Below are 11,828 nucleotides of genomic sequence, written 5' to 3' on the forward strand. Positions count from 1 at the left end.
AATCTGACGTGATCATGGATTGGAATTTGAGAATAACAATTTTGAGAAGTTCTGTAGTGATCATGGGATATCGTATAAATTTTCTACACCTAAGACACCTCAATAAAATGGGGTTGTTGAAAGGAAAAATAGTGTGCTTCAAGAAATGGCCAATGTTATGTTAAATAGCATGAAATTACCTAAAAATCTTTGGGCTGAAGCTGTGAACACTGCATATTATATAATTAATCGTGTTTACATCAGAAAATCAAAAGATAAAACAGCATATGAACTGTGGTTTAATAAAAAGCCCACAATTAAACACTTTCGAGTTTTTGGCAGTAAGTGTTATATTTTGCGTGACCGTGAAAATTTAAGTTCAACACTAAAAGTGATGAAAGGATCTTCCTAGGGTATGCTTTAAACAGTCGAGCGTAACGTGTTCTCAACAAGAGGACCGGTGTCATTCAAGAATCCATAAATGTTGTTATTGATGATCACCTGAATACACCACCTCCAAGTTCAGAAGATGATGAAGTCAATTTTATAGATAAACCTGACTCTTCATCTAGTCAAGTCAACACTGAACTTTGATTAGTTAAAGATCATCCCACTGATCAAATACTAGGTAACCCTCTCACTAGTGTGTACACGAAAACAATTGAAAACATATGCAATTATGTATGTTTTATTTCTCAAATTGAGCCGGCTAATGTAAAAGAGGCTCTTGCTGATGAAAACTGGATTGTAGCCATGCAAGATGAACTGAATCAATTCATTCAAAATGATGTGTGGCATTTGGTTCCTAGACCGACTGATAAACATATCATTGAAATCAAGTGGATCTTTAAAAATAAATATGATGAGTTAAGGAATATTATAAGAAACAAGGCTAGACTGGTTGTACAAGGGTACACACATATAGAAGGGATCGATTATGATGAAACCTTTGCCCTAGTTGCTAGTCTTGAATCCATCAGATTATTTATATCCATTGCTTATCTTAAAAAATTTAAAATTTATCAAATGGATGTCAAGAGTGCTTTCTTGAACGGTGATCTATATGAGGAAGTTTATGTAGAACAACTAAAGGGTTTTGAAGACCCTAAATATACTAATCATGTTTATCGCTTGAAAAAGACATCTATGGTTTAGAACAAGCTCCCAGGCCATGGTACGAGAAACTGACTAAGTTTTTACTAAGTCATAACTTCGTTATGGGGAGTGTTGATAAAACCTTATTTGTTAAGAAATATAATGAACACATACTTATAGTGCAGATATATGTTGATGACATTATTTATGGCTCTACATGTTCTAACCTGTCTACTGAGTTTGCAGAGTTGATGAAGTCCAAGTTCGAAATGAGCATGGTTGAAGAACTAAATTACTTCTTAGGTCTACAAGTAAAACAACTTAAAGACGGTATTTTCATTTCTCAAACCAAGTATGCTCTAAACTTGGTTAAAAAGTTTAGTTTTGAAAGTGGTAAGTATTTTGATACTCCTATGAGTACAACTCTTAAGCTATCTAAAGATGCAATAGGTAAGAGCGTAGATCCTAGGTTGTTTCGCAGTATGATTGACAGTCTGTTATATTTAACTGCGAGTCGACCTAATATTGCATTCAACGTAGGAATCTGTACTAGATGTCAATATGAAACTAAGGAATCCCACCTGATTGCTATCGAGAGGATTATTAGGTATGTCGTAAGTACAGTTAATTTAGGTTTATGATATCCACTTGATACTAATGTTCAATTAGCTGGATACTCGGATGCTGATTGGGCTGGGAATGTAGACGATCGAAAATCCACTAGCGATGGTTGTTTTTATGTTGGGAACTATTTGGTTTCCTGGCATAGTAAGAAATAAAGTTTTGTATCCCTATCCACAGCTGAGGCTGAATATATAGCAGCTAGAAATGTCTGCACTCAGCTTGTGTGGATGAAAAGAATGTTGAACGATTATGGGATTGCACAAGACACAATGATTCTATATTACGATAACTCTAACGCAATCAAAATCTCTAAGAATCTCATCCAGCATTCCCGTGCTAAACATATTGACATTAGGTATCACTATATTCGGGAATTAGTGGAAGAGAAAATTATTTCTTTAGACTATGTATAGACTGAAAACCAACTTGCTGACATATTAACTAAACCACTTGACAAAAATAGGTTTTCCAAATTAAAATTGGATATTGGTATGTGTAATTCTTCTTGAAATGTTTACGATTACATGCTTGTACTATTGTGTATTTTTGTGTGATTTTTTTTCATTTTAAAATTTGAGATATATATATATATATATATATATATATATATATTGTGCTCTCACGACTGGTTAAGCACATACTCGACCAATCGTAGCATGACCGGTTGAGCATGTACTCGACCAGTCGTGGTGCGCGGGCCTAACTCCTTTTTAGGGTAAAAAATCACTTTTTCTCCAAAATCTTCTTCTTCTTCTCAAGCCCCTTCTCTGACCCATCGAACCCACCTTCGATTCTTGCAAGTGGTCTATTTTCAATTTTCTTTTGTATTTAGGCTCTTTTGGTCTCATCTTGCTTGAATCTTGCTTTTATTTCAAATTTCATTGTGGTTTGTTGGGTTTTCTTCCTAAAAATTTGTTGGGTTTGAAATCCTTAAATCCTTTCTTACATTTTTTTGGTTTACTCTTGTAATGGAAGGTAGACCGAAGAAGAAACCTACTCGAGCATCTTCTTCTCGTTTCATTTCAGTGCGTACTCTTCGACCACCCGAAGAGGACCTAGAATATGTGCGGGATATCCATCTCCACAACATTATTGTTGAACGAACCGTCAATGCTAACCATCTTGTTTAATTTAATATTATTCCCCTCCTTGTTGCTGTAGGATGGGATAACATTCTAAATTGCAGCGGATCGGCATACCATTCCATTGCGTAAGCAATGTCTGCGTGTATAAGTGATGTTTCTATTGAAGATCCAACCTTCAATATCATGTTTAGAGAAGGTTAATATAAAGTAGATCGTCACTTAATTTCTGGGTTGATGGACATTCCAGTAAATGATGAAGGAATTCCCATTCCAACATTGGTTGAAAAATTAAATGAGTCAAAAAGACGTTATTAACCAGAAATTTATGCAACATGGACTTGGAATGGAGTTTCAAGAATGCGCTCTAGGCCAATTAGATGTTGCCCAGATACAGAGTATTACATCGCATTTTCATTTTCAATGTATACCTTAGATCTGGTAACAAGGCTAAACAGACTGCCTTCATGGTGCGTATTCTGCATTCAGTTGTATCCGGCATTCCAGTGTGTCTTCCTTAATTAATCTACTATTTTATTATCCAATTTCGACTTCATCCAGGGCATAGTGATATTCCTTTCACTTATTTGATGACCATTCTTGCTTTACATTGTTCTGTGGTCATGAAACCTGGAGAAGCTCCCACTTCTCATTTACCTTTCAACAACTCAAATATCAACAAAATGAATTTGGGGTTAGCACCTGCTTAAACTGAAAGGGATGCTGGAGAAGTTAGAGAAGAAGTTGGAGAGGAAGATGTGCTACCAACTAAAGCTAATATGGAAGATATTTTTAATGAATTAGAATCTGATGATGTTGAGGTTGATCCTGATTTTTAGCCTTCTGGTTTTGATGAGCACCTTCGCTCACTGGAAGAGAAGGTGGATGGACTGAAAATTTCCGAAGATAAATAAATGAAGTATATGCGTAAATATTTTAGATGCATAAATAAGGGATTACACCAGATTAATCCATCCATTTCACCTCCCTCTTCATCTAGTTCTGATTAGTTTGTTTACTTTTGTTGGGCTTGTAATACGTAATTTAACTTGACTGTGCTTGGTGACTTTGAATTTTGGACATGTTTAAGTTTGTTTGATGTTGATACTCCTTTTATTATGGTTTAAATTGCTAACTTTCACACTCTTTCTTTCTCTCTTCACTTATTAGCTACCACATTCACATATTTTTATCTTTTCTTCCTTTGTCATTTTGTGACAAAAAGGGGGGAGAAATTGGGTATTTGATTGCTTAATGTGGTTATTTAAATGAGATGTAGGGATGTGAATATGCATGTACTGTATGGATTTTTTCTTTTTTTTGAAATGTGTATATATCTCTTAATATAGGTCTCTACTGAGCTTAAGTTGAAGGGGAGTTGATTGAGGGAGAGTTTTGTGGTTTTTAGATTTTGTTTGAACTGAGTGAATCTATGTATTAGAATAGGTTAATCTTCTGTAAGTTTATTTTGTCACAATTTGACAAAGGGGGAGATTGTAAGTGCTAAGTTGTAAATCTAGCACCCTGAGTTGTCAAATTTTGTTATGCCAAAATGCTTCAGTATAGTTGACTTTTTTTGATAGATGGAAAGTTCACCTTCAAGTTCAAATTGATGGAAAGTTCACCTTCATTTGAAGATGAGCATGGTGTTATCTACGTTGATGTTATATGTGCTACAAGTATGCATGTTCAACTACAACAACAAGTTGAAGTTCATCAAGTCGAGGTACTCAAGCTTAAGTGCATCAATACTTCAAATCCTCAAGCTTAAAGTTCAAGCTTATGTTAAAGCTCAAAATCAAGTCTCTAATTCAAGATCAAGTACACTACTTCAAGCTCAAGCACACTACTTCAAGCTCAAGTCACAAGAACAAGCTCAAGTACTTTTGCTCAAGTCTCAAGACACAAGTTCGAGAAAAGTTCAAGAATTCAAGGTTAAGCTTCATGTGCTTCAAAGTGTTCTATCTACCGAAGCGACTGATAGTTCAATTTCAATACTCACATTTAAGGTATACATGACCCTAGAGAAACCTTAGGATTAGGTCATTAACATTGTGTGTTTAATTTGGGTCATTATACTTAATTTAGGCTTTATTTCGACTAGTCCTAGTCTTGGTTCGACTAGTCCAAGCACTGGATCGACCAATCCAGGGTTTTTCTCGACCAGTCCAAATTTAAATTCAAATTTTCAGAATTTTTTGTTAGGTCCTTGACCAGTCGAGTACCCTGCTCGACCGGTCATGGAGACTGGTTCGACCAATCAAGTGTGACTCGACACGAACTCCAGCAATGCAATTTTTATTCACTCAACCAGTCGAGCTAGCTACTTGACCAATTGAGCGAGCCATTCGACTAGTCGAGGGTCTGTTTTATCTGATTGCACCAGAAAATTTGAAATGTTCTTCAGCTAGGACCAGTCGAACCAAACCTAAGACCAGTCGAGGGAACCGATTTATAGCATATAAATAGTGGATATTTCTCAGAATTTATCATTCATTCCAATCCAATTTAAGCCACCACTCTGAGAGATAAACCCCCACTATTGTGAAGCTATTTTGAGGTATTTAATATTTATTTTAATAGCTTTTTGGTTGTTTAATTTCTTGATCTCTTAATTCCATTCTATTTGATTTAAAAGGGGGATTTTGATTTAACCCTTTGTGAGATCCAAGAAATTGAATCCAAGTAGCCTAAGGTTAGATTTAATTTAAAATTCATTTAGACCTAGAACCCCTACTTCTATGAGATTGAACATTGAACATTATCATCTACAAAGAAGCAGTTCTACCAGCTACATCAAAGAACATTCTTAAGATAAGTATTAATTTTTTTTTCTGTATTTTTGGTTTGTGAGATACAGCCAGGAAAATCTCTATTTGTGGTTTTGACTGAGATCAGCTAGAAAAATCTCAGTGTGGATTTTTTTTATTGTGTAAGCCCATTGAAAAACACATCTGTAAAGGTTTTAAGATGAACCTTGGAAAACTTTCTTTCTTAGTGAAAGCCAATATCCCGTGGGTGTGGATATTGGGAGTGGAGTAGTTGTGTGGCTGTTTTCAAACAGTTGGTGTACACACACGAATCACTATAATTCCTAGAGTTGTGGTGGATGGTTGTATTTGTTTATGTATGTGAATGCTATAATTTATTTTATTCATTTGTGGTGAATGTTGTAATAGCTAGGATTATTTATTTTACCTCTGTTTCAGTTTGAGTTTTTGATACTCACAAATGTTCTAGAAATCAGGTTGTCCTACCATAAGCCATTGGTTTTTGGTGTAAGGTTGTCCTTAGAACAACGTTTGTATCAACCTCTTAATGCTTGTGCATTTGAGGTTGCTTTATATTTCTACTATCTGTGTTATATTTCCGCATTTTATTTTTATTTGACATAGTCCTATTCACCCCCCCCCCCCCCCCCTCTATTTATTGAAATGTTGATTTTAAGTGATTCATAGGATAACCTTCACTTAAAAAGTTTAGGCAGGACAACCTTATTTCATGAATACTTTTTAAAATCAAAATCACAAACTTATCAAAATAAATATTACAATCATTCACCACTTGTACTGAAATGAAATTAAACCATTCACCACATAAAAGATAAAAACATTCACCACAAACACAGATAATTATAGTGGTTCGGTGTGTTAACAACTGTTCTAAAACAGCCACACCTACTCCACTCCCAAAATTACTCTCCACGTAATCTTTCCTTTCACTATGAATAAGGTTTTCTCAAGGTCACCTTAAAACCTGATACAGTTGTGATTTTACTGGGCTATCACAAACTAAAACCTTCACTGAGATTTTCTGGCTTATCTCAGAAAAACCAAATACAGAAAATAAACAAATGTATACTTATCTTCACCGTAGAATAAGTCGTAGCCGAAGAACTACTTTTCTTGAATGTCGAATGTTCAATGTTCAGTTCGATAGAAAAGGTCTAGGGTTCTATTGATTTTAATTAAGATTAAACTAATGGCTACTTAGGTTAATTCTCTTAAATCTTGAGAAAAAAGAAGAGTAGAACTCACTCTCTTTGGAATCAGAATGATAGAGTCTGAGATTAAGGGAATTAAATAAAAGCTATAAAATAATTTATAAATACCGTTCAATAGCTTAATTATAACTGGGGCTTCTCTCTCTCTCTTGTAGAAGGATTTTGATAATGAAAATTGATATTTCGTATTGAGAGAAAATCTCAATTTATAGGCAAAGAAGTTGGTTCTTCGACTAGCCTAAGACAATCTTCGACTGGCCCAAGCACCGAATTCAGTTCCAACGGATTTTCATATTTGAGCGGGATAAGATTTAATAAATCTTCGACTGGTCGAAGGTGGTCTTCGACTAGTCGAAGGTGCCAAAATCCGAACTGATTTAGTTGCTGGACTTCGAGCCGAGAAACCTAGGGCCGGTCAAAGGTCCTCCTTCGACTGGTCAAGCAAACCACTCGACTGGTCGAAGATGTAACAAAATTTCCATTTCACTTCAGTTTGTACTAGGACTGGCCGAGTAAAACTTGGGCTAGTCGATCCAAACCTTAGGCTAGTCAAAATTTAAGTAACCACAAGCATAGAAACCTAATTTTAAATAGTTTTTGAAAGCACCTAAACCTAAGGTCTTTCTAGAGTTTATAATACCTGCAATGACTGAACTTCTTTGTCTTGAAGTAAATTAGAGACTTCGACTTCTTTATGCAGCTTCATCTTCTACTAAAACATTAGTTGATCTTGACTTCATCTTGTCTTTCGAGCTTAATTTCTACTAGATCTTGGACTTAACTTGAACCTTGATCTTAAACCATACTTGAAGATCACTTGATAAGATGTTTTGACTAAACGAAATTTGACAAACAAAGTGTGCTTTAAACATTATAACACTTACAACCATTTTTTGAGGGTTTGCGGGCTGACATCCGCACCAAGATGTGTTGTGCTAGCATCCACATGTATGCCGAGCTAATGAACATGTCCCTACAATCTGAGTAGGATGGTGAGCGGGTGTCCTGAGCACTCTTACCAACGGGCCTAAGACCTAGGGCCGAATTGCAAACACAGTCGCTTCTTGACAAGAGGCCGTGAGTGAGGTTGCCTCCAAGGCTAATGGTTCCGTCAGCCCAACAGAGACGGTTTGATAGCGTGTGCATCTACTACGATGGGTTGGGCCACACCACCCCTCCTACTTCACCAAAATGAGGGACAATGGCTACATGCCACCCCAAAGGATCAACCGCCAACCCCCATATGCTATTACGACCCCTCCTTCGTGAGTCATGGCATCGGTGCAATAATTCAATCGGCCTCCTGCATAACGAAATAGGCTGCCCCAACGGCTTATGATAGCGCCGCCTAACCGTTCGCAACAGGAACATGTGCATGCACTAGCCGCTGAGGTAACTGATTCCATGGTTGTAGTACCGCAGACATTTGAAGTCACGGTCCACATCCAAGGTATACCTGTGTTTATTTTAGTGGACATCCGGTCCACTGTTTCTTTGGTATCATGCTCCACCGTCAAGCATGAAGGGCTAGAAACCACCCTTATGCTTGGGGTGAGGGTCATCATTGCGGTAGGGACCTTCTCGGATGCCACTAAACTCTGCAGGGGTTGCCCTATAGATTTAGGAGCAGAGTGGTGCACATTGACCTGATTGTAACCAAGCTCTACCATTACGACATCATCCTCGGCATGGATTGGCTCACCAAAATGAAGGCAGAGATTGACTGTGAGACTAGATTGGTGATCGCTCATGGGCCCGAGGGCACATCCTTCACCTTCCCAGTTTAGGTCAGACATCCCTTCCGAATCCGTCGTTATGCTTCCCTATTAGAGGATTGTGATGGTTCGTCACTTGGGGCCACACAAGTGGTCTAAGAGTTCATGGATGTGTTCAGGACAATCCCTAGACTGCCTCCTTAACGTGAGATCGACTTTACTATCGACCTCGTGCCCAGCGCAACGCCCATCTCTTTGCCTACCTATCGCATGCCTCCATGTGAGATGAAGGAGTTAAGGACTCAAATTAATGGCTTGTTAGAATTTGGCTTCATACAGCTGAGCATGTGTGACATCTCAAATTTTAATGGCCAGAGTTTGTATTCATGCCTGAGAAAATCGGGTGTTAATAATGTATAAATTGGATGCTTTAAAAATCGCACACACACACACACACACACACATATATATATATTTCATTTGGACCACATTCAGATACATTTATGAAGGTAACATTCACGAGAATAAAATTAACTGTATTGATTATTTTATTAGAGGAAAAGAATAATCAAATGCCCTCTCAATGGGAGCTTATTACATTCATCGAGTTCGTAACGGAAGCATAAAACTTTCTTATTCTTTTAGCATAATCTTTCATAGGGAGATGGTCCTTTAAGTCTTTAATCTGTACGTCACCTGCACCATCTATACGGTTGGAGAGGGTCAAAGCCCTACTCATAATGATGGTTATCCTTTAAGATTAACAATAATTCAAGAGATTCATAAAGCAATGTAAAGATTCTGATACGTCTCATATTCCACTATTACAAGGAGTATCAATATATGCAAACAACCTACATGAGATGCATGCCTAATAAGTGTGTGTGGCTCATAATACATAGTGATCATCACAATGTGGAATACGATTCATAGAAAACTCGGCTCGACCCGCATCCCATAACTACGGGTATTCGCCGGCATGGCCAATACTACCGTGGATTTACGTGAATACCTTGAGGCGCACAACATTTGAGACAGATGAATTACGTGATACGATTTGTTCATAGATCGACTATTTGCGACATCCAATCCTATAAGTGATGTGACACTGTATTTACGAATTGCACACATTGATTTGTGCACCACTACCTAAAAATCCATGGAATTACCTGACGACCAAGAGAGTCTCTACCCAGAGCGCATTACGTCTATAATATAATAATTGAATCACTAGTTGTAATACCTCTTTACACATCACTTGCACTTATAAAGAGATAAATTGAATTATGGGAGTTCTGGAGTATCAAGACACATGCCCAAGCCGTAAAGGTAAATAACACAAGGCTAGAAAAGTATGGAAGAGAGTAGCAATGACTGACTCATAAAGAGGGGAGTGATAATGGTTAACTCAATAAAAGGAGATTAGCAATGACTAACTCAACAAATATAAGAGTGGCAATGACCAACTCAATAACAAGGAGAGTGGTAATGGCCAACTCAATAAAGAGAAGAGTGGCAAGGGCTAACTCAATAAAGAGAAGAGTGGCAAGGGCTAACTCAACAAATTGATAAAGGCAAGGGCAAGGCCTGTATCCATCGCCCTATATAAATTCATAAAGATTACTTGTAATTGACATCATACCATAATTCCCCAAAAGGGTAGGGAACTGTTGATGATAAATTAAATAAGTGTAGGAAAGAAATCATAGCAACATGAAAATATGGTATGTAACAGGTAAGATAAAGCATATCAACTTAAAGTACCATAAGTTTAAAGGATGAAACCCTCACCTTCGTTTTTAGTGTCATCTTTTACTAAGTTGGATGCTTACAGGTGCATTTTAGGATCAGGTCCTACTCTATTCCACCTTATTTGGATTAGTTAATATTAGATGTTAGATTAGGGTTGAGGAAGCTCGACTTAAAATATATTTTAGACGGCCCACGTGTGGTTTAAGTTGATAACTCCTAACTAATCATCTTTAGGCCCATCCAACGATCGCTTGTTATCTTTTTCCTTTCTTTTCTTTTCTTTTTCTCTTTCTTTTCTTTTCTTTCTCTTTTCTTTCCTTTTCCTTTCTTGCTGATCGGACAGCAATGGGCTGGCCATTTGTCTAGAGTTGGAGCTCTCTTTCTCTCTCTCACGTTTCTCTGCGTGGGATTTTATAGCTCCCAGCCCCTGCGCAAGTTGGATTCTGGATCGGACGGAAGCTGGTTCCCGCACTCCTTTTACGCACAGCATTTGCTATTTATGGCATGCGGTCTGAGATCCAGTTCCTGATGTTGCTCTTGGTCATCCATTCGTCGTGGGAAGACCCTCTGATAATGGGCCATCAAACAGCCCGTTCCGATCATCTCCTGAACACCCTTTCTTGGCCACTTCTTTCGGTGTGCGATTTGTTAACCGGACCTCTGTTTCCAATGCCGGATTGGCTTCTAGTCATTCCTACACTAGGTCTGTTTTCTTTGGACGGTCTGGGGCAACGTGATCATTCCTGGCCCACCAAACTTGAAGGTTTGATCACGTTGTGAATAAAGCGTGCGGGGTGCTCACGAGCGTGAGTTCCGTGAACGTGTTTCTTGTGTGAAAAACGGCGGAGGGAGTCCCCTTTCTGTGCTATTTCCTTTCTCTAGACATCTTGGATGGGATTGGAAATGCCTCTCCTTAGTTTTAGAAGGTTGTGATCAATCCGAATGTCTTTCTTTAGGTTCGCTTACGCAGAGAATGGAATCACACTGATTTAAGCTATTTGTGGAAAGAAATAGTATGAGGATTTGTTCATCTTCGTGGTTAAGTTATCAGTGAAAGGGGGCCTGGGTTTGGTCGTTTTTGTGTGATGGACAGATTGGATCGCCCAGTCCGATGATCAAGGTGGACCACGACGTCTCTAAAGAGATGTTGTCTGTTTATGTTGTGAGAGACATCTCGTCCTCTTGAAATTTTTGCCGTGGGCACGTGTACGTGCATGGATGCACATGGGCAGCATAAGTTTAGTCGAATTTGTCCCAGGATCGAAATGGACGATTCGGATCATCCATTTGATTTCGATGGCGGGCCAGAGTGTCTCCTAAACAGAATGCTATCCGTTCGCGTTGGTGGAAAATCCTTCCGGTTTCGGGATTTCACGGTTCAACTCATGTTTGACAAGTACTTCTGGTCCGGTGCAGTCCGGTTGTGCACAGCCTGCGTACACAAAGTCTAGGTGTGGGGTCCGTTGTGATGATTTTTTGAGCAATCTACATCATCCATTCATTTTTCCATCTAGTTTAAGGGGTTGAGCCCAAAATTAAAGTATACCCAAGGATCAGGTGGATCATACTACATGAAAT

The sequence above is a fragment of the Magnolia sinica genome, chromosome 18 (genome assembly GCF_029962835.1).
Source record: "Magnolia sinica isolate HGM2019 chromosome 18, MsV1, whole genome shotgun sequence".
NCBI lineage: Eukaryota > Viridiplantae > Streptophyta > Magnoliopsida > Magnoliales > Magnoliaceae > Magnolia > Magnolia sinica.